Source organism: Centrocercus urophasianus, unplaced genomic scaffold (assembly GCF_019232065.1).
Source record: "Centrocercus urophasianus isolate 14NV4802_14NV808 unplaced genomic scaffold, USGS_Curo_1.0 seq_73, whole genome shotgun sequence".
In the NCBI taxonomy this organism is placed as follows: Eukaryota; Metazoa; Chordata; class Aves; order Galliformes; family Phasianidae; genus Centrocercus; species Centrocercus urophasianus.
In genome coordinates, this window is record NW_024885344.1 from 499,705 (window position 1) to 526,095 (window position 26,391).

The 26,391-nt window shown below is 39.6% G+C and overlaps 1 protein-coding gene across 1 annotated transcript in view; it reads right to left on the reverse strand.

Annotated features, from left to right (window-relative positions):
• Positions 1–7,416, reverse strand: part of GRAP2 (GRB2 related adaptor protein 2) — a 40,019-nt gene extending 32,603 nt beyond the window's left edge. Inside the window, exon 1 of the mRNA XM_042837952.1 lies at positions 7,260–7,416. The gene's annotated coding sequence lies outside the window, so the exon portion shown is untranslated. The remainder of the gene's footprint in view (positions 1–7,259) is intronic.
• Between the last annotated feature and the right edge of the window lie 18,975 nt (positions 7,417–26,391).

A 26,391-nucleotide genomic window follows, 5' to 3' on the forward strand; every position in this document is an offset into this window, starting at 1 on the left:
AAGAGACTCCCGCTGCATTTTACAACTGAGGAATTAAATACAGGCTCATTTTGTATTTGTTACCTGATTGGTTCCATTAAAGAGAGATGCAGTGGTGCTGGGCAGAGTGTAGCAGCCGCACACTGTTGCTGTTTCTCCTTGGTAGGTTTTAAAGGATTACAGCTGCTCCTTTGGCTTCTCTTGTGAGAACTATCCAGCAGCTTAATTAAGCAACTCTATTAACATCTCTTTTCTTACTGCAGCCTTATGGAGAATCACACTTCCCTGGACGCTTCTGGTAGTTGAGTTAGTGAGCCTGGATATTAAACCATGTCAGCTGTGTCCTTTGACCCCAGCTTTACCTTGGAGGGTACCTCTGGTTTGGCAGCCAAATTCTCTGCTTCTTTACCTATCCCTTCATCTAACAATGAAATCCATCCTCCAGTGCTTTTCAACAGCACACAGCAGGTTAGGAGCAGGAGAAACAACTGCCCAATTAAAATCAAGGTGTCTGATGTACAGTAGGCAAATTGAAATCTGCCTGAGCTATCAGGGCAAACACCTTCAGGCTTATGCAATTAACCTCAGGATAATTGATGACCACAAGCAATCAAGCTGTGGTTGGGGGTCTCATGCAAGAAACATACTAGGGCATATCATTCAGTATTGACTCAGAGAAAAGGGCTCCACTGAATCAATAACACCACCTCCTGAAGTGCAGTGGGTTTCCTTCAAAATCTTCCTTGATTACCAGATGAAATCACCAGGTGCTTGAAAGACTCGAAAGAGTAGCTACAGGTGTGCTAGTGTTCCCAGTGCCTCTGTAAGCTGTTGCATACAAAGAATGGTAAAACCCTTTAGCTGACTGTGGGGAAGAAAAACATACCACTCAAAATCATCCCCTGATTATTTACTAGCATGATTTAGTAACAATACAGGCAAAAGCATGCATGGGGAACTTTATGGTACTACCAAAGAGATATAAAAAAAACAAGAAAAAAAAAAAGAACTCTTATTCTGGAGTTCCAGGGGCCATGCAAAGAGCTGTACCCAAACCACTACTCTGATAAGACAGCAAGGGAACACCTCTTTCAAATAAGTCCTTCACCTTTCCTCCCCTCTACCTCTTACTCTTCATTTACCTTTCACTTCAGACTGAGAGCTTGGTAAAAGCTGAGTTTTCTTCTGCTATGACTCTTATGACTTCACCTTCACTGAAAGAACTGATTTTTATCTATTTATTAATTTTTAATGAGGACAGCTATTACATTTAATTCCCTGGAATTATTACCTTAATGTAACTGTTAGAGGTTCATTCCCAGCAGGTGTATTCTATTGACCATAAGCAGCCACCCTGCCATAAGATCCTTTTTGTTTTCTCATTCCTGAAATTCCACACTGAGGATCAGATCTGGAGAAAACCACTTGATTAGCAAGGAATTTCCCTATTTTTTTTTTTTGCATTAGAGATGTAAGCTCTATTACGTAAATGCTCTATCCCAGTGGTGGATCTGGTGTCAAAAGTGTCCGAAAGTCAGCGAAAAAACTTGTTGTAAAAGAGCTAATTAATAACAGAGCTCAGGGTGCTTAAGAAGCTGAACCTCTGGAGACTTAAGAAAGTATTTTTAAACCCATTCTGGAGCTGCAGTTATTAACAAATGGTTGATCTTCACAGACATCATCCTGTGGTTGCTTCCACTCTGTTTCCCACAGTGACCTCAGCAGCAAAGGGAAGCAAATCAGAAGAGTATTGAAAAATCAAAATAAAACCAAAATAAAATTAATTAGTATAGCCTATCGAGGTACTTGTCATGTCTGTGCACTTACAGCTGAGCTGAGTCTTGCATTCAAAATAACAATCCAATGGCATTTGCTATTGTTTTTTTTTAATGTAGAAGAGGCACGGTTTTCACGAAGACTTACAGCACAACTGTAAGAGCACACAGTGAATTTCCTGAGAATTTACAAGTACGTTCATTAACTAATTTACAAAGTAAAATTAGTTTAAAATATGGATCCATTAAGAAAATTGATGCTTTGGGTTTGACCTTTTGTTTATTTGTTTCTGCAGCCTTGGTAGTGGATTAATCCAGACCTTCATCATGTTCAGAGATTGCAAGGATCTGCACTGACAACATCTGAAGGTTTTTCCAAGATTGGTGGCCTTTTCTTTCTTTCTTTTTTTTTTTTTTTTTTTTTTTTTTTTTCCCCTCTATCATACTTCTTATCAAAAATTCCCTCTTAAAAAAACAACCCATGTTAAATTTTTTCCTTCAGAGGATGCTATGAGGAACATCTGAAGATACCTGAGAAGCCCCCAGCTAGAATGGCCCTTTCACTTCCCACCAGGAGGGACAATTCGCTGCAGTTCTTCTGTAAACAGAGGGAAGCAGGCACTGCTCTGAGTGATGAATCTCCTAACTGTGTGCAGACGGATCAGTCCCACTGAGAACTGCCTTGTTGCATTGTCGTGGGAGAGAAAAAATGTTATGCTTAACATCATTTAAGGCTAACCTGACATCACAAACGTTCAGAGGCTTTGATTATTGCATGAGATCACTGCAGTAAAAGGAGAAGACAGCATTAAACAATTAGGCATGTAGTACAGATGTAATTACTTGGGATACAGGAGATAGCAATATATGCTTTGTCAAATCAGTAGGAAAAGGATGCAGCTGTTGTACGCAGCCCCTGCTGAAGGTAATACAATGATTGTGATAATGCCTATATAATCTTCAGCAATGTAATATTGCAATTCTATTCATCTTCTTTCTACTAAGAATCTCAAAGAATTTAATGACTTCAATAAATTAAGATTCTCCTTCTGTTCAGATCAGGAAAATATTTTAAGACTAGATCCACTTCTTTACAGAGAACATCAGAACAGAGAAAATCAGCAGAATTTTTGTTTAGCTTGATGGATTTAATCTCAGAGACTTTCTACACCATTAGGATAATGAAAAAAAAGAAGTCAAACACATTCAGGTTCCACAAAGGCACTGTTTGTATGCTTGCATAACGAACATACAACTTGAAACTTCAAACAGTAAACTAATAACCCTCTCAGAAAGTATTTGTTCCATCCACGTGTAGAGACCCAACAGTGGGTTGGGTCACCTTTCTCTGAATCATTAAGTTTTGACCATTGTTTGGGCAGTGCATGGCATGTGATAGATGTCTGGTCCAATACAGCCAATCCCATGTACAAACAGTTAGATAGAATGTCTCCAGTATCTTACCCTTAGGTGCATGAAAAGCAATTATTGGGGCACATTCATGCACTGAGACAGTTTTAAAAGTTTGTCTACATCTTAAGATAATCCCTGCATCAACTGCAAGGATAAGGAGTGTGTTTCCCATGCCAGAACTCAGCTGGAACTTGAAAGGGCTGTGACCTGGAAACACAATGTTGCTACTTACGTAGCTGGATTTTTTAAAAATAAAATTTAAAAAGAAGAGATGTCAGAGCTCTGAGGGTTGAAGATTTTACTCTAAGGGTTACTGGTGAATTTGTCATGATGAGACAATAAAAAAAGAATTGGGGAACTAAAAAGAGAAGTATAGAGAACGCGAGGCATACAGTGCCTCAGGGAAAAGAATGGCATGTAATTATAACCGCACGCTGCTCTGAAAAGATAAAGCTGCATGTAAAAAGGTTATAGGCTCAGGGAAAGGGAGGAAAGATGGATCTTGGAACTCCAAAAGAGGGGGAAAAAAGGATTTAATCATGCATCAGTGCATACTGTTCATTTAGGCATTCCAGTCATTTTCTTTCTCTCATAATATTTTGCAGTACTGACCTGTGAACTCAATGCCAGCATAATGTGGCCATTTCTAGCAACCTTATTCCTCAAAGGTTCCTCTCCCCTGCTTAGATGTTATTTAAATGGTACCTTGGTATGGTTCTCTAATCAGCAGAAAAATTTTAAAAAATGTAAGTCTGCAAGGCAGAGCTCAGGCCTTTTCAAGATCACATTTTTCATTCTCACCTGTCTGGAATTCTTCTAGTGACAGTATTTACAACAACTTGGTTTCAGAGACAGCATTCTGAGCTAAAGCCAGAAAAAGAAAAGATGCCCTTCCTCTCATCCAGATGACCCATTTGGAGAAGACCAATATCTGTGGCTCAATAGTGGCCAGACTTCAAAAGCATATGAGTGAAGCACTGAATGTTCTATCACAGGGAATTTGTCTCCACCTCAAAACATGAAGGTGATGGTATCTAGCTCATACCATACCAAATTTTTTCATATTTGGGCAGGTTTTCTTTTTCCACTCTCTTCTAAAAACTGCTTATTTGAAAACATATTTAAAATGTAGGCAACACTACAACATGCAGCAATAAGGCAGCTTTGTCTAGAGAGTAAGAAACAAGATCAAGAATTTAGTTTCCAAACCCATCTCAGCTAAAGATTTGATGTGCATCTCCAGGCAAGTCCCATCAACTCTCCATACTATTGGAGAGACCTGTGAAATGCAGGGTAGCTGTACTGGAGATATTTAAATGTGTTGGGGCACTGAAAGCCATAAAGCTTGATTCTGGGAAGACCTGTTCATTTTTTCACATTGAGAAATTAATTGTGCCAGTACGGCTTTAAGGGCTTCTGTCCTCACAGTGACACTGCATTTATTTACGCATATTTATATGTATATATGCATTATTATAACTATAAATTGAGAGTGCTCACACTGACTCACCTTAAGCGCAAACAGACAAAATTCCCTTCAATAGCCAACAATTTGTGAAGTCATTAAGACAAAAAGTTTATAGAGGAAAAGCAAAGTTACTGCCATAAAACCCTTGTTGGTAACATACTTCATTTTCTGCTGCCGCAAAATATGAAGAATGGTGGAAAACTGAGCTGCAAGCACTAGAAATTTTCCCTTGAGGGAGCTGCAAAATAAAGTTTTTTGAAATATATCATAGAATTTATGGATGCTGTTCGTGCTGACGGGAATATGGCTTGCAGCCAGCCCTAAGCCTTAAGTCAAGTGCGTGACAGCCATCATATTCAGTATAGCATTTTGAGGACCTGCAAGAGGACAGTACGGTTACATTCCTCTTAAACAAAAACCAGACTCAGGAGAGAGAGAAAAAGGTAGAGGATGACAAGGCCTTATTATATTGTAAAAACCAAAGGAACTGAAATGAGCCCCAAACACAAAGGGGTAGCAAGTGTTGATAGAAGTACTTCATGGTGAAACATATGGCATTTTCTCAGCCACAGTGGTTGGGCCCTTCTGACTACTTCTATCAGAGACTAAACTTGGCAGTGAGAATATTTTATGGCATATAACTAACAGCTCCACTAAGAGGAGAATTTCAAGTATTTTACTGTTAAGGGAAGAAGCATAACGAAGGGAGTAAAGAACATTTTCATTATGTCAGGCAGTAAAAACAAACCAGAAGAGACTGCCTACAGCAGTGGTTCCAGACCTGTGGCTTAACAGCAACCTCTTGCCTGCCAAACTTTCAGATATTGCTGGTGGCCACAGAGAGCTGCTGTCAAGCTGGAAATTGATGGGGAAGGCAAAGTGTAACATTGTACAGAGGGTATTACTTCTCACTGCTGTTGCTCTTCAATCAGCAAAAATGGAGGGCATTGGCATACGGTTCCAAGAGTGGAAGGTAAGGAGAGTGGGGGAAAAAAAAAAAAAAAGAAATAGTTTGACTAGATAAAGAAAGACAAGTTTTGGAGAGAGAAATGATGTCTTTTACTAGAGTAATAGCTATAGCTTACAAAAACCAGACAGACATCCAGACACTCTATGCCTTCTGCAAGCCAATGTAAGAACACACAAGAGATCAAGACTGACAGCTGAGTACTCTAGGGGTTGTAAAAACTTCTGTCTTGTGAATAAGCCAATTTTTGTTCAGCCCTGGAAGGTGCCACACTCTTAACAATTTTGGAAGATCTGTGTGGAGAGCAATGAGAGGTGAAGCTAACTTCAAAATCCAGACAGCAGAACTAAGCCAAATTATGTGGGTACATTTTGCATTGCCTATCTACCCCTCTCCATGTTACTCTGCTTCCTACACACATACGAGAACAATGAATAGGGCTTTTTTTGCATTTAAACTCTTATCTAAGGGATCATTTAATTTGGATTAAAAATAAATAAATAAATAAAGCAGAAGTAAATATCACGAGATAGAAAAGTAAGAGAAAATGCCTCCATGGCATACTTTTTCTCCATATGTCTTTTCTCCACGTTTCCACTCATTTCACCATCACATGATAGCATGGGTTTATGTCAGATTCAGAGACCCGTGAGCAAAAACTGAAGAATGGAACCCTCTCTCCTTCCAAGTGGAGGACTCTTGCTGGTGGCTGAATTGGCTAGACTCTTCCACACAATCAGAACCAGTGGACATCTTTTCAAGGATTCTCAACCCAAAACCCAACTCTTCTTCCTGCCACGCTCATTTACTAGAAACCTGATCAATACAAAACCTTTCTTCTCCAGACAAATATGTGACAGCTTTTCCTACTGCTGATGAAGAGATTATTATCTTTTCTAAGAAAATTTTGTACAAACAGGCAGTACTAAATAATGTCTTGGAGACTGATGTCCTTTTAATCCTAAGTTATCTGCAAGGCAAGTCAAGCAAAGTGAGCTTTCTCCTTGAACAAAAACATGTGTGAAGCACACACAGTCCTTGCCATGGAGCGGCATAGTGCTCTATCCTAAAGAAATGTCTGGTACTGATGCTGTATATTGCACTTACAACGTACCGAAAAGCTTTATAAGAACGTTACAAAGCAATTAAGGAGAAATCACATTCAGGCCTTGCCCCCAGAGACACCAGCACATTTCCCAGGAGCCATCAAATAGAGGGTTGGTGATGCCAGATCTACAGCTGCCAGAAGCTTTTCTTTTTTTTTTTTTTCCTAGGCATCTTGCCCCAGTCAGCGTGATCACACTGGATGTCTTGGAGACACAATAGCCTGATCTGTCTCAGGGGAACCTTAACGTTTCTGGGAAATCTGGATATCTCTTTACACTGTGCTTCTGGCTGAGAAAAAAAAAAAAAAAAGAGAAGAAAAAACTCCCCATTATTTTCTTCCCAAAACTACCGTGCTTCTGAGCACATTCCTGATCCCCCACAGACAAGCAGAACAACTTTATGCAGTGGCGGCACGACTGAAAATTTACTAAATCCCGAGCCTTGCAGCTAAGACTTTCCTTGTTAAATTCTACAAACAGAAAATATCACGCTTATTTAACCAATACTACTCTTAAAACTTCAGAGAAAAAGAAGCAGAGTAGGTCTGTACCTTTGTAGGGCTGGTGGTTGCACTCTGCTGTTTCAGAATCTGTGTTGAGATAAAGTGATGGGGAGTTTCATAACGCAGTAACCAACTTGCCTCCTGCCTTCAGCACCAATGCTCAGCATTGGCTGAAAGCCCATGGAGCCATTTGGGACTAAAGGGCTTCACCATGGCATCTTTGCTTTTCCCTTGCCAAGCATAGCCAATCAAGCCAGCAGCATGTAAACCACAAACCACGCAGGAACTCACAGGCTCGGCTGCTTACAGAGATGGGTGTGGGGCTCAGTTTTGTGTGGTTTTATTCTTCTACTCTCACGGTGACAGGCGCTTGAGAACAGTTTCTCAGAGTGCTACAGCTGTTCTCTGCTCCAGCTGCATTTCAAGCACTGGGGCACCCCATAACTTGCTCAACATTCGGGTATTTGATGCATCTGTCTAGAAAATACCAGTCTGTTACATGCAAGTAGGGGTCTGCAGAAGCAAGCTGTCAAGCATGTCCTGAAAGATGCCTTCTTTTCTAACATGGGGTGACTGGTGGTCATACATTTGCGTTTGAACTTCAGGGGCACTTCTCCTGCTGTGCATGTCTTCTGATGTGACAGAGTCCATGGTTGCACATATACAGTGTGCTCACAGTTTAGCAGGGTCTGTTACAATAGGAGAAGTGACGATGGTTTCAAACTGAAAGAGGGGAGATTTAGATCGGATACGAGAAAAAATTTTTCACAGTAAGAGCTGTGAGGCACTGGCACAGGCTGCTCAGAAAAGTGGTGGATGCTCCATCCCTGGAGACACCCAAGATCAGGATGGAGGGGCACTGAGCACCCTGATTGAGCGGTAGGTGTCCGTGTTCATTGCAGGGGAGTTGGGCTAGACGGCCTTTAAGGGCCTCTTCTGTCTCCCATTATTCTATGATTCTATGACATGTGAGAAGATGTGTTGTATCTCTGTAGAAAAACACAAGCACACACAGGGGTCACCTCAAGCAGTGTAGGCACAGGAGAGACAATTTAAGAAAGCATTCAGGATTTCAGCAGCCTCCATGATTACATCAATTGAGTGGCTGTGTTTAATTGGTGAGAGAAGAGATGTGAAAATCTGATTCCCATAAGAACACAGAAAAGGTGTTTTGCTTTTCGAGTCACTGCACCAGTTCAGACACCAACAGGAGTGCACCATGGGCCTGGAGAAGGCAACCACTGTCTACACCCAGCACTGAAGATTTGAGAGGACGGCATCTGTGTCATGGCTCTTCAAGATGGCAAAGTAGTTGTAGACCACATAAATGCAAGGGGAAAACATCACAATTAAGATTTCTACTCAGGAGAATCCTGTTTTCCTTTTCATCCCCACTCCTCCCGAGGCCTGCCAGTGGCCAGCAAGCCCGTGGAAGAAGAGAAATCAGCGACTAGAAAAATGGTCTTTACTGTAGAGTACGAGCTCCATTAGGAAACACAGCCCTGGCCCAAAGTACTGTGCCTGCAGCACATGGCACCCGGCTTCCCACGGGGAAGTAGAAAGGACTCAACATCAAGAGAAGGGTTGTCTCCTGCAACCATCACTCTGAGGCCATTTGAAATCATAGCATAAAAGGTTAATTTTGCTTTGCAAGCTGTTAACAAGGAAAGGGCCATTGGCTGGAGCTGAAATAGATTTAGAAATTATCAAGTTCTTGAGTCAGTGGTATTCAAAGTTCCTAGTTTCCTGAAGCCACTTTTTTTGACTTTGTATCAGACTAAGGATCTGGATGGGATTCTGTTCCATTGAGCACAGTTCAGAGCTTGGTGCCTTTTCCATCCTTCATGCTCAAAAGCAGAAACAGAAAATGTTGTAACTCCTCACTATCATTGGTTTTGAAGAACAAGCAGCCAGGCTGGTCAGGTTGAATGTATGTCTTTCAGCATAGCATAGATGTAACAACTAGAAGTGGGTAAAAAGTTATTGACTGTGTATTATTGATAATATAGTGCAGGAGGAGGACCAACTTTTTAAGACGTCTGATAGCAATAGGACAACGAGTAGTGGCTTTAAACTAAAAGAGTGGAAATTTAGGGTAGGTGTTGGAAAAAATTCTTTACTCAGAGGGCAGTGAGGTGCTGACACAGCTGTTGAGAGAGATGTGGTGACCCATCCCTGGAGACTCCAGGCCAGGTTGGATGGGGCTCTGGGCAGCCTGAGCTGGGCCCATGGCACAGGGTGGGACTGGGTGGGCTCTGAGGTCCTTTCCAACCCCACCATTCTGTGATTCTATGATATTAAAATATCTAATATTAGAAAAAAATATGTTCTTAATAATGTAGTCTGCCCTCCAAAATTACAGAGAAGGATTAAGCTGTTTTGTGAATTTCTAGTAGATTACTCTTTTGCTCTTTTTAAAGATCTAGGCATTTCCCGTATGAAATATTCTGATTTTCAGTTTAAAACAGCTCTTTATCCAAAATTTAATTTGACTTGTATAAAAAAGTAAAAACTTTAAACAAACAATTTTGGGGAGGAGAAGGAAATGAAATATAACTTTTCAGTTGGCCAAAAAGAAAATGCTCTCAACTCTTCAGCAAAACAAAAACAAAAACAAAAAACACACAAAAAACACAAAAAACAAAGAAATCCCAAACCAAAGTATTCATTATTTTATGTTGAAAACTTCAGTCTTGCAAGCATTTCAATATGTATATTGTTTTAAGTATTAATACAAATCAGTTATATATGCAGCACTGTAGCACTAGCACAAAGCACACAGAATTGGCTCAAGGACAGAGGCACAGAATGCAAGAATCAAATCATGATTTCTTGTTTGCTAACACAAAGACCTAAGCAGTGTTCAGCTTCATTTATATGACATGATCTGTATGACATTAACTGACAAACAAAAGCAAAAGGCAGGAAATTAGTTCGGGGCTGTATCCAGGCTTCAAGCCTTTATAGTCAGAATGGCTCAATTCAAATATTATTTCAATAAGAAAATCTACCATATTTTATGTTTCAGTTTTGTTGTTGCTGTTTTTGTCAGAGGAATGTCTTTTAAGTTAATGACTTGTTTTTGGTATGATTCAACAGTACCGACATATCTTTATCTCAAGCACATCCTACCCCTTCAGTGTCCTAGAGTACTAGATAGATAAATATATCCCAGCATTAAGAATATGTGATCCATCGATATAGAAATGCTGTAGTTTTGCCCCTCAAACACTTAAGTTGTAATGTCAGGTCACAGTAGTACACTCTTTTTACACGTCTAAAATATTCTGGAGCTCCTGAAGGGAAGGGGAAGTGCATGCTGACATTATTCATGTTGTCCTTTTTGTATGCATACAGAACTTCAAGCTGTCACTCTTGAACTTTTCACCATTTCCTAAAAACAAAGAAACAGAAAGAAGCATAGCATGCCCTGCTTGTTGAGAATGCATCTCATCAAAATCCTATGTGTACAAAAATCAAACCGAGTGGGGACCCAGATAAGAAGAACACGGTAATAAGTTTTCCATCCAAGCAAGTTATGATTGCAGCAGGATTATCTAATCAACTCATAAACACAAAAACAAAAAAAGAACCCAACATCAAAGTATGCTGCCATATAGCCAATGTCACAGTGCAACTCTGACAGAGGAAGAGAGAGAGAAACATACAAAAGCAAAAGAGGAGTCTCGCGATTGAAGTTTTTAATAGCTTCATTGAAACACACGACAAATTCAGTTTCTCTCAGTGGGAGAGGCAGATAAAAATGGACTCCATTTGAAGTGCAAACAACAAAGAGACACGGGGAGTTGTCAAACATGCAGCACCCTCTTCATAAAGATCCCACTTTCTCTCAGTTCCAAGTGTTTGCAACTGTCTCTCCCCGTGAAATCTTAATTAAACCAATATATTTCCCATCTAAGTCACTTGAAGATGTGCATAGTTTGATAAAAAGGTTAATTAGCTGTATTCTTTAAAACATTAAAAAGGTACCATTTTGATCTTTTGCTTGAAATTCATGCCTGTTCTTGCATCAAAAATATCTCTCAGCCTGGACTGTGGTAGCTAGCAGGCAAAAGCACACTGGTAAGCAGGGCGAGGGGGAGGAGACTGTGACAGAAAACAAACATTTGTTATGAATTTTAATATTTTTTGCCTCATGTTCTCATAAAGCACATTATAGACTGTCTCCCTTCTAGAGGCTGGGTGTTTGTCAGGGCTTGAAATCTGATTGATCCATGATGAAGGCGGGCCCCTCTCTGGTGACTCAGCTGGGAATTGCTCAGAAATTTACCCAGCCTGATGTGAACTAATAAAAAGAAAGGAGGGAAACAGGAACATCTCATAAAGCTGTGAAATGACAATTCGCAAGCATCATTTAAATCATTTGGAGGCTGCATTCCCCTTTTATCTATTACTGCATTGGCTAAAATGCACCTCCTATTGAGCATTCCAGCTGTGAAAGCTGACAGATCCAAGCGATCACTCTAGAAACTGTTGTTACAGTTTAGCAGAGCAATTCATAGACAAATGGAAGCTCTTGGTTTAATTCTTTCACCTCTCTGCTCCTGTTTAGAGCCCATCAGCAATTCCTTAAACAGAAGGGATGCTGCAGGTTGACACGAGGCATTTCCTTCCCTTCTCCCCAGCTGCAGATATTGTACTTTTGGTGCAACGTAACTTTCACTGAATCTGACATTTGCATTTGGATCTTGTTAGAAGTGCGATCAAAATGTTAACTACAGTAACACCAAAAAAGTCATCTGAAGCTGTGGTTTAATAGCAGAAGGTGTTACACTACTTTTGAACAAGCTTACTGGAAAATGATCCATTTCTTCTTTCACTTGCTAGCGCTCTCTGTGTTCTTGGTAGACTTCTAATAGTCAGGTAAGCAAACTCTATAAACCCCCAAGGGCTTCCAAGCGAAAGATCAGTGAACAAACATGTTGTGCAGCTTCTCTTGCTGAGATTATGGATGCGATAAGTCACAGGATGAGTGACTGTGGAAAGAACTGGAGGCATGTGTCTGAGTACCTCATGCTGTTGGATCGTCTCATCAATAGAGGATGAACAAAAGTCACACACCATCATCAAGAGTTTCTTCAACACTGGGACACAGAAAAGATTTGGTTTTACAGGTAACGCTGGGAGGAATCAAGGTAAGGAGGACTTAAGAAGGCCTGTCAACTAAAATTGGGAAGGGGGGAGTTATTAAATTAATTGCTCAAGGAAAAGTAGTAAATAGCTGTAGCTGCACAAAGAAATAAGAGAGAGTAGTAGGGAAAACAACTATTCCATATTTTCAGAAGAAAATTCATAAAAACATGTGTTATTGCATGTATAGGTAAGAACTTAGGAAAAACTACATAATCGCTGATGATTTAGGCTTACAGGTCACTGGAAATTTTCTTTAATATAAAGACAGATGAGCTGAAATGCAGAGAATTGAAAATAAATTAGCAATCACTTGGCATGGCTGAAAATTACTGCTTGAAAATAAGCAAGAAGAACGAATATTTCCTGGCTATAAAATACGCATTGAAGTAGATTGGGATTTATATTGAGCTTTCATACCCGTATTTTCATAGATCAATGAAGGGAATTGCGCTGGAGACGACAGTAAGACAGGATTTGTGTATAAAAATTTGTTATATGAGAATAGGGTAATTAACGTGGCTGCTTGGTGCTAGGATAGTCCAGACAACTCAAGTTACTAAGCAGCTTCCCAGGTATGTGTCAATTAGGAAGCAAGTGCTGACGCAGTTTCAGTCAGTAGGTTTGCTCATTCCTCAGTTTTGACAGATGCCACTGACTGAAACAGCTTGGTTTTGAAGCAAATGGTTTTTGCCAAGAAATCATACTGAAGGTACTATAATGCACTACAAGTGTAAGAGAACTACAGTAGTGTGCAGGGTCAGGCAAAAGGCCCGTTTGGCCCAATGACCTCTAGCTAATAGCACCAATAAGGTCTATCTACAAAAAGTGGGCAGGAACAAAAGAAATAGCGAGCCTTTTCTTAACATTCCTTCCAGGAGTCACTACCTATAGCAACCAGGGGACTTGTTGAACCAGAGATTATTTACAAAAATCAGACTGAAGAACCACATTTTTCACTGTAAATCTACCTTTTTATGTTTCTGCCCTTCATTACACCTCTTGACAGTAAATTTAACAGCTTACTTAATGTGCAGTATGGAAAAATACTTCCTTGTTTTTGTTCCAAACCTACTATTTAGTAATTTCAGCAGAAGGAGAAGGTAGGTCATGCTAACTTAATGGACGGTAGTCCAAAAGTTTACATTTAAAGGAAAGACATGACACTGACCACTTAATCATCTTTACCATTGAAATGTAACTAACTTTTTCTATTTCAGAATGAATCCGATCATTTAATGAATCAGTTAAGAAACTCAGTAATTTAGGAAACCTGTAGCAGCACATGAAAGCTGTTATCTTTATTTTCAGTATCATCTTCAGATATTGTTCTTAGCTCTTAACCTGCAAGAAATTTTTAATAATTACTGCCTAACATCTCTACAGTGAAAAGAAATGGAAATGCCAATCACATCACAGTAGTAAGGTGTCCATACTGCAAAGACAATAACTCAGTTCATATCAATTATTCCACCTGCTGGTAATCCCTACAGAGAATCTGAATGTCAGAGAGGCTGTGGAAAATGAACTTCTTATTGTCCAGCCTACTGTAAAGCATTTCTTCTTGCCCAATGTTGACACACTTATGAAAGAGCAAGAGCCACGCTCTATCCTTGCCTTTGTGATAATTGGCATCTACTAGACAAATGAATTCTGTATTGTAGGCATTGCCAACTGACACGTTATATGAGAAAGCAAATTCTGCAAACTACATTTTCTAAGAAAAGGAAAGAATGAAGCATAAGCTGAGCACTGGAGTTTGCCATCAAAAAGAAATAAAGGTAACTGTTACTGTATCATTAAATATATGTATTGTTATTTAAATTAAAGATCCTGGAAAAATTATCAGAAAGTCAAAGCCGGAGAAACAACCCCCGTTCCTCTCCTCCTTTTTCAGTTATTTCTACAGGATGCAGTACTGCTCATCGATTCAATTTGCATTCTGGAGAACAAATATATGGGTTACAGTATTATGTATAAAACTTACTCCTGCTGTAGCGAACCATGAAATTGCAGTTAATTTTGCTGAAATGGACCATTATATTTATAAGTAGAAGTGAAAGAAAATGAGAAAGAGGAGACAAACTGTTGAGAACTGAACTTCAAATACAAGATTAAATTATTAGTAGGATCGTAGCACTGCTGGGAACAGCGTGAGCTGTTAGATAAAGTCGCTGACTTGTTGGCTTTCAGACACAACCCTGTATCCACCTTGCCATAGTAAATTAGATGAATTATTGGTAGTGATGGGCCTGTCACATTGAGCATTCATGTCCCCAAGTGATGTATGTGAAAGTGAATTCCAGCTGATACAAGCTGCATGCAGCTCCTCCTGGCTCTGAGATGCCAACAGCATGCATCTGTTCTGTGCAACAAAATAACTGTGTTGTGAAACTGCTATCGTACAGCTGTGCATAATGATGTTGCTCGATTTTATATTGGTAGATGAGATAAATTCAAGACTGTTTATTGATTGTACAATAATCTGGAGGCTATGAGATTAGACTAAGCAAAACTGGAACTGTACCATGAGAATTTGCATTTCAATGCCCTTTATTCCTGTCTCAGCAAATGGTGGCATATGCTTCCACCATCTCACTGCTTAATTTCAAAGGAATATGTGGCTTAATGCTAGGTTCAGTACAAGCTAGGAAAAGCAAGACTTGGTCACTCAGTTCTAAGAGGTGTGTCACCATCTTAATTAGCTATTGCCTTTCTCCCAAGTTTTGAAAACAGACATTATGCACAGTCTTACTCCATCCCATCTGTGTAGTAAAATGTCATAATTTAAACAGCCTTCAGAAGAGCAGTTTGACAGCCCTGTACTCCTTCATAACCAGAAGCATCCATTTGACCTGCAAGCTGCCATTAATTTGTCCATCAGGTCAGTCTGCACAGGGTATCCCAGTCCAACATTTCTTCAGTGTGATACTATGGTGAGGCTAAAGGCCTCATTCACATTCAATTGTCACATTCAGTGCTAGAAAAATTATTGACAGTAGAAAGAAGGGAAGAAAGAGGAAAGCTAGTGTACCATACAGTACAGAATTTTCAGGCTTATAATTCTAAAGGGGGTGGAAGCCAGAGGTCTTTCATTGCCTGTAACCTGTCTCTTGAGGCATTATGTAACATATGTTAAAGACTCTGTTCGGCATGCCCAAAGCAAGAAAAAATCTGTCTTCTTTTCCCTTTCTTGTGGTTCCTGACAGCATCAAAATTTATATAGCAAACAGGCAGCAAGGAAGCTGAAACAAAGCAAGGTGTACCTCCCATGCTGTGCTGTCCCCAAGAAGCCTACTATCAAAGGCTGCTCACCAGCATCATATCCCTTTCAACCCCTTCAGAATTTCCTGGTTCAAACAAACTTCAACCTAAGCATCTCAAGCTTAAATTATAAGAATAGGCGTGTCTAAACTCTAGGTGAATAAAAAAATTACATCCAATAAAAATAAAAATTAAATGAAAAATGTACTGTATTACTAAAATCTGTACTTCAGTGATTTTAGGAAAAGGAGAAAATGAAAGCATTTAGCAATAGATAATGGGTTTATTATAGTACTCTCTTGTGCAGTCACAAATAGAGTCATGTTGTTGGTGTTTAAATCTGGCAGATATTCAGTCTATTCACTGTTTGGTAGAACTTGGTTAGATCAAAAGACTTCATTCAAAACTGGTCCATCTACAAATCTACAAAACTGGAATGTGTATTGATGGCTACTCTTAAAATAGTTTGATGAAAGTACACTGGGATCCCATAACCAGGAAAGCATGAATGGGTCAAGACTGAGGTGCCTGGGCAGAGTGGGGAGGAAAATGTCAGCAGGAGAGTAACAGTAATCAGCATAATGGACTCTTGTTAGAGCTACACAACAGCATTGGGAATGAAATGTGCAGAGACCAATACCAGAGCAGCGATGCTGCAGATGAAGTGCACCATAGAGATGGGTAGAGATCAACAGAATGGTTATAGGATCTTTGTAACTTTATGTTTCTTCTCAGCTACAGATGTCTTGCATAATTTGGAGATCACTGATATTCACACAAACCATGTAAAATATATAGGTAAAAGAGGAAATTAATTCCTTTTTATGTAGCGTTCAAAAATGTCCTCCAATTTCCAAGCAGATCTCCACTTTCAGAATAAATTGTCAGATGATATTCACTGTGAAATAACATGGGAATAAGATGACTGTACCCTAGTGTTAACTAAATCAGTATGGCAGTATGCCACAAAACAAAGAAAAATTGCCCACTGGTAGCATTATTTTTGTACAGCTTTTACATACATCAGATATCACTAAGGTCTAGAAAACATCAGGGCTATTTATTCATGAGTAAATAATTCTACATAACATTTAAACTATAAAGTAAAAGGCGAGGAAACTTCTGAATAATTAATATTGCCAGGAGTTAATTTTGTTCAGATAATCTTCTAAAATGCAATGAATTACATTTGAGCTGAAGTTGCACAAGGAAGCTTAACTAAAGCAGCCAATGTTTAATATCAGAAAGAATTTACTCAGAATTTTTGGCTTGTTTTTCAAAGTCTTAAATGCCAGATATTGAATGCAAAGTTACAGAACATGACTATTCAAGTTGACATACAGCCCAAACCAACCAAAGGCACTGCATACAGCATTTAGTCTGTTGCTGCACCTTTCACCCTGACCCATCATTCTTAAATACTTTCTGCAGCTTAGAGGCAGCCAGTAAAACACAAAGGATGTCATATTGTTCTAGTTTCACCAGGAGAAAAACAGAACAGCCGCAATTTTTGGACAGGGTGGCAAGAAATGTTGCGTGATATGACAAAGTAATTTAAAATAGACAGAAGATTACATCTGTTTTTATCAGTTGGGATGCATGGTCTGTTTGCAGAGGCTCCCATGGAGAGGCAGTACGTGAAATCCTTTGCTAGGCCTTCCTCTGCAATAATAACTGATTTATACGTGTGGCAATCCACGTGCAGGATAGCAGCAGCAGGCACGTGTATGGCAGCTGTAGTGTATGGTCACCAGTTGGCAGGCACGCTGTGTTTAGGTGCTGTGAGGTCGTCAAACACAGCTTAATGTTTCCATACCATATGTACTGTAATATCTGATCACCATGGGACTAGAGACTAGAATTTCAGCTCAGTTTATTTGTTGGCTGATAACAAACCAGCTAGCACGCTGACTGCCGTTCTTTCACTGTCACCTTTTGAATAAATTTTAACTGAGACAAACACTTTCTTCTGCAGGTCTTTCCCCTTTCTGCCTCCCAAGCTTGCTTTTTTCTTCTCACCAGACAGCAGCCTTTGCCTTCTCCATCTTCCAGAAAAGTTTCAATTTTCCAAGCAATTAATTTCACCTGATGTATTTATCAAATCTTGGGAAGACTACATAGTTCCCAACAGAAAGAACTTCAGAGTTCTTTCAGAGCTCATTTTATAAGAGTGATTAAATCACTCTTGATATAAAAGAAATTCCTAACAGCTCACGTGCTTTTCCCCTTGCAGTTCCCCAGTTCCACAATGCAATGTTAGCTGCAGACAAGCTTGCACGTGAATCACCAGAGTCTATGAAATAATCATATTTTTCCATATTAAATTCTGTTTACAGTTAACCAGGGAAAAATAATAATCACATCAAAGCTAAGAAACTGAAGAATTAAGGTGCCTCCAGTGAGTGCTTTGCAATACCTTGCAGAATACTTCTCACTCACTCACAGACCCATAACTTTTCCTTTTCAAAGCAAAACAATGCTGAAAGACACATCTACATAAAACCCTCACGACACAATGAGAATTAATTTTTTTTTCCATTATGATTCTTATGACTATGTGCTATATCATATTTGAATTTCCAAAGGAACATTCAATTCCAAAGCAGTCATTTCCATAGGAAATCATCCCATTCCTTCCTCTCAGTTTAAGCTCCACCTACGTGCTTGTGCAGAAAACTGCACTCAGCTCATCCTACTGGAGAACCTAAAATATTTTTGAGAAGTAACTTTTTTTTCAATGCAGATTGCTTAACCTCTAGTTGAAGTTCTGGGGGAAAGTGAGCAGGAGAGTCATAGAATCATAGAATTGCTCAGGTTGCAGAAGACCTTAAAGATCATCAAATCCAAACACAGTTTAACCATACTACCCTAACTCTAACAATCCTCTGCTAAATCGTGTCCCTGAGCACCACATCCAAATGGTTTTTAAACATATTCAGGGATGGTGACTCAGCCACCTCCTTGGGGAGCCTATTTCAGTGCTTAACCACCCTTTTTGTAAAGAAGTTTTTCCTGATATCCAACCTAAACCTCCCCTGGTGCAACTTGAGGCCATTTCCCCTCGTCCTGTCACCAGTGAGGAGAGACCAGCTCTGCTCTCACTGCAATCACCTTTCAGGTATTGGAAGAGAGCAGAAAAGAAGGAAAGCATGAGGCTGCCCATTTAAACTACTGCCAACCGTTGGGTGCATTTAGCTGTATTACAAAATCACACCCTTTTACACAGCTTTGGCAACGATCAGAAATTTGAAAGCGCATGCAAATTATGCTGCATTTGCATCCACTCAAAAAACACTTTACATTACCAGAATGATGTAAAAAAAAACTGTAGTGCAAATAAAAAGTAGATCAAATATATACACTGCTGAATTCTGCTACCGGTATCTTCCTTTTGATCAGCTGTCCCCATGGAAAATGTACTGGATAAGGCAATCTCTTTCTATTTACAGAGAAGTCCTAGAAGGCAGTGGATTTCAACCTTTTTGATCAGCCCTAAAGATTGTACAGTTAAGTTGAAGACTACTGAACAGAAAAAGTAGGCATAATGATGGTAGTCTTTTTTTTTCTGAGCTCTCAGATGACTTAAAAGCACATCATGGAATTGGTGAATATACCTTGAGTATTTGGATGAAAGCCTGAGAACCCTTTATTACAAATAGGTTAATATAGCTAATAAAAATTGCATCATCTTTCTTCAATGTTCTGCAGCCATCACAATATAGATGTGCAAGCCTGAACACATACCAAAAAGCTCACTTAAACAGACTGAATATGGTTAACGAGACATACTGGCAGAAACATAAATAATGAAACATGCTTAGCTAATACTGTGTGACATCTGTCCCCTTAGGAGCAATGAAAAAAAAATGAGGCCAGCTCACCCAGCAAGCCCAGTGAGTAAAACTTTTTGTAAAGATAATGATTTTAGTTATACAGTCTTAGAAACTGTATCATCAAAAGCTGAATGAAGACACAAACTGTAAACATTCTATGTAACACGACTTTTTGCTGCTTGTTCTTTTTAAATATTAGAAATTCCAATTTAAATGACGGTTGGAGCAATAAAGGTTTACCTGAAGATATTTCTACCATTCAGTGTACATTTAACCAGAAGTCAAGACTGAAAGGCAGACTTTCTCCACCATGACCACAGCAACATAGCACTGTCTAGCTCATAGCTGGACTAGATGATCTTAGTGGTCTTTTCCAACCTTAACCATTCTGTGATTCTATGCTGTGAGGTTCTCTCATCAGCATCTCTCCTGTGGCTACATGTTATACCAACAGCCCTGCATTATTGCCTTCTTACCCTGATAGAAGATTGGATGGTTTCATGGTGGTGTCACTGCACTGGAAACAGGCCTACATTACTATTTCTGTCACAGATCTCCTGCGCAGTCTTGGACCAATAAACTCTTTATGCCTCTGATGGTAAAATGAGGCTGACATATCTGAAACTCACTAGGATATTCTGAAGATCAGTTGATTAGTCTTTGTGCGATACTCTGATATTAGAGAACAGATGCTTCAAAAAGCCAGTAAACATACAGCGATCTTTGATTTCTGATCTTCCTCAGCTTTTTTTCCAGTTAATAAATTGCAGCTGGATGATTGTGTTTTTTACTCAGCAGCTCTCCTATTAGTTTTCTAAGGTGGAACCAGTTTTCTTCCCTTCTCTTTTTCAAAGCTCTTCGCCCTTTGCTGATTTAGTACAACACATCTTTTCCAAACATATTTATTTACTGCTTTTTATCCTCATGTTCTCAAGTGCCTTTATAAATACACATATTCAAAAAACTTCAAAGAACAAAGAGTGCTGCAGGGACCCACAGAGCAAATAGATAAAAAGGCTATAAAATAGTTAGCTATATTGTCCTTTCATGATCATATTGGAACACCCACAATGGAACTTACAGCAGAAATACCATATATTCCATAGAAACTGCAGAGAGGAGCTTTTATTGCGTATAAACTAAAACAATCAGAACACTAAAATTAACTTTCTAGTCTTTTAAGCGTATTTGGGATAATTAACCATTTCAACTAATGAGGACTGTGGGTTTTGCATGTCGAAGTGAGTATTTTTTATGGTGTGTTGGCATAATACATATTCAGAGGTGTATTCTGCAGAGCAAATTGTCTTGGTCCCTGTTCCAGCAAAGCAAGAACCCAAAATGGGTGCTCACATAACCTCAGGTAATTTTGGGAATGCTCTGCTCTGTTGTACAGCTTTCTGCTGAACTGGACTCTGCAGTGAGGAATTCTACGAGGGCTTGCTTGCTGCCTTCTGCAGGAAAGACCTTGCGATTCAGGACACTGATGGTGTATATGGAAAAAGATCACTTCCAAAGAGCACAGTTTGAAGTAGCCAACCAAAAAACACATACACACCAAATAACAGCAGCATCTTGTCATTTTCTTCCCTGTTTTTCTTTAATGTTTTTCTTAAGAATGTAAATTTCTCTCAGGAAATCACAATCTTAAAAATCTGTGATTAGTTTTTCGGCTATTCCCTACTCTCCTGCTTTTCTCCTTGCTTTATGGAGCAAGTGTCAGATGTAATGTAGCAATAATGCTCCCCTTAAAGTAATAAGCAGATGTGGGGGAAGGGATGCTGATCGTGGCTTGCTGGGTGTTCACTCGTCTGTATAATTTTCACATAAATGAGCAAAACAACCCAGCTTCTCATATTCACATCTCCCCTGTTAAAAACGGAAGCAAGTTTCAGACATTGGGAATATAAACACAGAAGGCAGCAGGTAAAAACAGGAGGGCTACGCTGAACTGTGAATCTGTCTGGCTTTGTCAATTATCGTGAAGAGTTATAAAATCTGTTAGCATTCAACTCCAGACATTGGCAGTTGGCATTGCAGTTAATGGACTGAATGATGCCTCAGAGGCATTTTCTACCCGATTAACTCCAGGAAATTTAACACCTGTGTAAAAAGACACCACCCCAAATAATTAAAAAAATATATTTCTCAGCAGAACATTTTTCCAAGGCAGCATCCATGCTGCACTGAAACCCGCTTTTCCCAGCATCTGGGTGAGCAGCCTTGACTCAAGACAAGTTCTTGACAGCACCGCTCTGAAATCACCAAGGGTAAATTTTATGGATAACAGTGCTGTATTTATAACAGAAGAGTTGATGGATATCTAACAGATTTATTTTCATCATCATTCAATTTCCCCACCTTCACAGTAACTAACAAATAGCGAGCAGCTGGTGCTAGCAATGAAATGCTCCAAATGTGCTCTCAGGGGCAGATTTTTGGGCCCAAATATCTGAAATAAACATAGCAATTTTGTCTGCCATCTCATTCTTCTGGTTTAAATGCTGCCAAAATTTGGACTTCACCATGACTTGCCAAATTTCTGTCATTTTTCTAAGTACAAGGGGCCATGGTAGTTTATTCCAGATGTCATCTCTAAGCAAGTGGAAGAAAAGAAAGTTATCAGGAGTAGTCAGTGTGGATTCACCAAGGGGAAATCATGGTTGGCCAGCCTGGTAGCCTTCTATGTCATCACTGATTGTCTAGATGAGGAGATAGCAGTAGATGTTGCTTACCCTGACTTCAGCAAAGTTTTTGACACTGTCTCCTTCTTTGGAGATATAACCTGCCTGGAAGTTTTCCTATGTAGCTTATTGTAGGGAACTTGCTTTAGGAGGAGGTTGGAGTAGATGACTTCCAGCAGCCTCTTCCACACCTTAAGGTTCTGTGATTCTGTTTCTTGCCTGGCATCCACTGACAGGAATCAGAATTCTATCAAAGCAAACACACAAACTGACATTTAAAAATTACTGTAGAGGTAAAACTGTGCCATCTGAACACTAAAGCTTTTTCTGGGTTCTCCACATGATCTGTAAAGCGTGACATGCAGCTCAGACTACTTCAGGACAGCTCTCACTGGGACATTTTAGTACACTGAGGTGGAGCTCATTTTATCTCATGTTGTAAGACTGCACTGATCCCAGGTCCCAGTGAGACACCCCTTTTGAATTGTGCCGTGCGTTCACATTTAATCCTCTTACATCATCAGTAATCCTGTTTAAATCAACCAGATGCTACCTAGCATGAATAAATATATCGCAATTTGACTTAGCAACATACATAGGAGATTAGGCTACTTGGCTAAATTGGTTCTGACATCTGACTACCAGTCAGCAGAAATGAAGCCCTGAGAAAGCATCTTTTGTAAAATGCTGTGTGATACGCAGAATTACTTTTATCAGTAATGACTAAACGCATAAAATATCATAAAACTGTGTGGCTATTCCAGTGTAAAACTCTGTACTACCCTAAAGTTATGCTGGATGCCTGGCTGTGCACAAAAGAGACTATTTTAGAACAAGTTAATTGGTATGTGAATCATCAGTGTTTTTTATCTGTCAAGTGTATTAAATATTTCACCTAGCTAGTTAAAATGTTTAATTTGGAAACTGATTTATACATAAATATAATACCATACATATTTCTCAAGATATGCTCATATTTACTAAGTGCTGAAAGATTGCAGAGTATTATGGAACCTACAGTCTTTAAGGTAAGGTGACTACACCATAGCTCTTCCATTAGGACAGAGAGGAAGGACACTGATATGACTATACTGAAACTGAGAATCAAAAAAAAAAAAAAAAATCCATGAAATTATCAAGCAACAACCTATTCCTTAGAGTTTACAGTAGAGAAGACAGACCATGGCTGGATCTGCATTCAGCTGTTGGGTAAATGAGATCTCCAGCAATTGAATTTCAGTGCAACAGGAGAAGAGAAAAACAAACAGAAGAAGAAGAAAATCTGCATCTGTCCTCAAAGGAGTACTTCTTAAACAAAATGTAACCAGTTATGACTCCACACTGCGTGATTCCGAGGACATATTTTCCAGTCAAGGCAACTAATTCTTTGTGCACCCACGAGGGGAGCAATGTGCCCCCAGACATTTTATGATATCTTGGGGGGAAATGGAGTGCAGCCTCATCTCTTATTCCTACCTTCCTGTGATGATTATTTCAGTGGGCTCTGCGAAGAGCTGCTGTAACTGGTTTGCCTCCTTGAATCCAAATCTTCTCCTATAAATTGTGTCCCTGTTTTTCAAAGAAGTTTGGAAATTACACACGCAAATATATTGTTTTAAGAACATTTTTGTGTTACGGTAATATTCTGCCATATTCTTGCCAAATTTCTTCTCTTATTAGTATCAGCAGCATCCACAACAACCCAACTCTTCCCTCTGCTCAGCAAGCTGCATTCTCAGTGGTTGATGAAACCTAGCATGGATAAAGAGTAAATCTTATTAGCGATGTCCACACGTGCTGTGCAAGGGCTTGTATATGATCTATAGCATTGAAGGAAGACATGCAATCTGATTACAAAAGAGGATTTTGTAAAAGGTTCATCTCTATGGTTGCTCGGTCAGCATAGGCAAAGCTTGCACATCTTTTTTTTTGAAATGGTTTGAGATAAAACCTGCTTTCGTCCATTCTGATTTCCATGCATACTCCACAGGAATTTAGGAAAGTAGAGCTTTCCAACTCATTGCAGTTCTCTCCTTTATCTACTTTTTCATGCTTTATAATACTAATAGTTAGCATTAAGAAGGCACTTGAACTGTTTCAACTCACTGTCTAATTAAATACCACTGCAAGATACTAACTCCTCTGAAACTGCAGTAGTTACTCAGGCACAATACTGCACAATGTTATGACATTTTGCACTGTTCTAAAAATAGGGAACTGCTGTACTTTCTCATAATATGATGGCAGCAGGAGAACAGCTGACTTCTTAGTTATAAGAGCATTAATCTGCATTCTTTCGGAAGCTGAGGGCCTGAATCTTATTGATGGTAGCATTACTTTAAGACAACATAAGGAGGTTTTTAAGTGTTTGGACACCACTGCATTGTTTAATTCCCAGTTTTGCTTCCTGTTTTGCAATCCCCAGTTGTCCAACCTGGGCTCCATCTGGAGCCAAAACCACAAGTTTTCCTTTTTAAGGAAGTCTGAGCACACTTCAGATGTGGCTGTGGACCATGTTTAGAGCAGCCCATTCTAACACATCACAGAATCATCATAGAAGGGGTTAGATTGAAAAGGAACTCAAAGATCATCCAGTTCCAATCCACTGCCATGGGCAGGGTTGCCAACCAGTAAATCAGGTACTAGATCACTTTGCCCAGGGCTCTATTCAGCCTGGCCTTGAACACCTCCAGGGATGTGGCAATCCTGATGGTCCTTCATGGTATGGCCTACAGTACATATGAAGTACTTTCAGCAACAACTATAAAAACTATAAAAATTCTGGCAAACTGAGTATTGGCCTTGATATTATATGATCACCAAGCTTTATTAAAAAAATTTAAGTGCTGCTTAATATCCAAGCTCTTTGCAGCTTGGTTCATAGGCAAATACCAATATATGAGCACCTTCTCACAAAACTGAATCTGATAGGCACATGGATGCCAATGTGATATGCAGACATCTCCTTCCCCATCACAGAAGAGATTACCTGACCTTCCTTTAAAACAGTGCAAAACATTTTAGAGAACAAGAATTCTTAATGAAAGCAACTATAGACAAAAAAAATATCAGATGCTTGCATTTCTGTAACATTCTATGATAAAGCAGTGGCTTTTGATACCTCTCTACTCACTCATTCTTCTTTGCATCTTGTCCTGTTCAAGCCACACATTTGCTAATGCTTGTCTTCCCCTTTGTCCTATTGTAGAAATATATGGCCTGGCCACATTCTGAAGCTCCCTAGATCAAGGAGGTTTGGACCACAGCAGGCTTACTGTGTAACCGTACTACAGGAAGAGAAAGATGTTCAGCTATCCTTCATGTCATCAGAGTGAGAATGAATGCCGTCTGCTACCACACACTTGGCAAACTCCAGACACTGAAGCAAAAGCTGAGAAGTTTAGGTTTGATGCAGAGATGAGAGCCTCTTCTAAAATGGAACCTCAGGTTTGTTTGTAATACCTGCTCCAACATTTTCCATGAGGGACTTGTGGAGAGGCACAGATCACAAGGAGAGGCACAGATTGCAATGCCAGTACCCAATTGTCTTTCATAGTTTTAGGTTTGCCCTGTAGCAAGTGGGCCATCCCTGGCCTCTACTACCTGTCTCCAGTCACATCTGCAGTTATTGCCTGCTGGAGTGTAATGTCAGTTGAAATTACTGGAGATAGCCCAGGAAGAAGTCCAGCAGATGGAGGTATGGAAGCCCTTGGGGCACCATTCTTCATTTGAGCTCACTTCCACAGAAGCATCTTTTTACTGGGAGGAGCCAGTTTAATCTCTGGCAGTAGCTTTCCAGCTCCAGATCAGCCAGAACAATCAAGACCTAATTCATCTGCCTCACCATTTGTATCACAGCAGATAAGTACCCTGAAGTCTTCCCAAGTGTGTGGCCGAAGTGGCTTTATTCTGACTGTAAGTGGTTTATCATTTCTTTCTCTCCCACAGATACCTGTGTCTAACCAGAGGTTATAGTTAAAGAAGTAAAAAACTCCCAAACATCAGACCTTGATAAATTCTGGAATGCTTCTCAAGACTGCAGAAACAAATTGCACAAAGCCCAGAAGCTCATGATGATTGTCGCAGTACTGAGGATTTTTATAGCCAATTTTTCATAGTAAGCTCCCTTAGCAATCAGCAATACAAGAAGCAAGGTGCTAACCACGGGGTTAACTGAACATTATCTTCTAACATCTTCCACATTTTCATTCTGATTCTGCCTCTGATATATCAAATACTGTCACTGTA